Below are 1,832 nucleotides of genomic sequence, written 5' to 3'. Positions count from 1 at the left end.
AGTCTTATATATCTTTAGTTCAATTTATAGCTAAGTATTTTATTCTTTTATTTTTCCTGTACCTGGAATTAGTTTCCTAATTTCATTTTTGCAATGTTCATTGCTAGCATGTAGAAATGCAATTGATCGTCATGTCCTGAGCTGCCTTCCCATCACCCTTCCATCCTACAACATGCTGTGAGTAGAGATGTTTTCTTTCTTTTCTCCTTTTTTTTTTTTCTTTTCTTTTCTGAGACAGAGTCTAAGTTGCTTAGGCTCTTGCTAAGTTGCCCAGGCTGGCCTTGAACCTGTGATCCTTCTGCCTCAGTCTCCCCAATGGCTGGGATTAGAGGTGTGCACCCCTGGACCTGGCGAAATACTTTTATTTTTCCCTTCTAATATGGATACTTTTCATTTCTTTTTCTTACCTGATTGCCCTAACTAGAATAATGTTAGGTAGCAGTGATGACAGACAACATCCTTATCTTATTTGTGATCTTAGGAGGAAATCATTCAGCTTTCACCGTTAAGAATGATATTAATTACAGCCAGGTATGGTGGCCCATGCCTGTAATTCTAGTCCTTCAGGAGGCTGAGGCAGGAGGATCACGAGTTCAAAGCCAGCCTCAGCAATTTAGCAGTCCCTAAGGGTCTCTAAATAAAGTATAAAACAGGGCTGGGGGTGTGGCTCAGTGTTTGAGTGCCCCTGAATTTGATCCCCAGTACCAAAATAAAAGAAAAAGGAATGATGTTAATTGTGGATTTTTCACAGATTCCTGTTATCAGGTTGTGGAGCTTCTCTCCTATTCATTCTTTTTTGAGTGTTTTATCATGAGAGTGTGCTGGGCACATACCCTTTTGTGTATCTATTGAGATGATCCTATGGCCTTTTTTTAAAAATATTTTTTAGTTGTCATTGGATCTTTTATTTTATTCATTTATTTACTTGCAGTACTGGGGATTGAACCCAGGGCCTCATGCATGCCAGGCAAGCACTCTACCACTGAGCCACAACTTCAGCCCGGTCCTAGGGCTTTTATCTTTTATTCTATCAATGTGATATATTACATTAATTGATTTCCAAACATGAGGCAATCCTCAGGATTGATGATTCACAAGGACTCTGAGGACTCTGCATATGTCCTATTCCCAGCTGAGATTTATCATAGTGAAAGGACACAAAGAAAGATCAGCCCGGGGAAACAGCACATGGGGCAAAGTCCAAAGCAAAGCAGGCACAAGCTTCCAAAGTGCTCGTCCAGTGGAGTCAATAGATGACAAGCCTGATTCCTCCAGCAGCAAGCTGTGACAACGCGTCTGAAATGTCTGCCAGAGAAGCTCACGTGAGACTCCGTGCTCGAGGTTTATTACTGGAGCTGGTCACGGAGTCAGCTTCTGCCTAGCACATACCCAGATCACAGACTCCCAGAAGGAAAGCAGGTGTTTAGCCTGAACCACATTCTTTGTGCAGTGGAGGTACAGCAAGCCACTCTTACCAGTCCTTAAATCCCTGTTCCCAGATGCCAGCCAAGGATAGAGTTCAAAAGCAGGCATTTCAAAGGATAGCCATCTCAACTCTACCATATTAACTTTCTTCTGCAGAAGATGTTAAACCAATTTAGCATTCCCAAGATAAATCCCACTTATCATGGTGCATAATCCTCCTGCTTCTGTTTCCCTAGCAGCCAGAATACAGCCATGTGCCACCATGCTGGACACATAATTTTTATATATTGTTGGATTCAATTTCCTAGTATTTTGTTCAGGATTTTTGTATCTAAGTTAATAAGGTATATTGATCTGCAATTTTCTTTTCTCATGAAGTCTTTATCCAGTTTTGCTCTCAGGTTGTA

General features: G+C 41.2%; 1 non-coding gene across 1 annotated transcript; it reads right to left on the bottom strand.

Annotated features, from left to right (window-relative positions):
• Window positions 1-925: 925 nt before the first annotated feature.
• Trnaa-ggc (transfer RNA alanine (anticodon GGC)) lies at window positions 926-998 on the bottom strand. The gene has a single exon. It is a non-coding gene; the product is annotated as a tRNA-Ala (tRNA).
• Between the last annotated feature and the right edge of the window lie 834 nt (window positions 999-1,832).

Source organism: Urocitellus parryii, chromosome 5 (genome assembly GCF_045843805.1).
Source record: "Urocitellus parryii isolate mUroPar1 chromosome 5, mUroPar1.hap1, whole genome shotgun sequence".
NCBI classification, from domain to species: Eukaryota; Metazoa; Chordata; class Mammalia; order Rodentia; family Sciuridae; genus Urocitellus; species Urocitellus parryii.
Note: the sequence above shows the minus strand (reverse complement) of the source record. Positions and strands in the feature narration are given on the sequence as shown.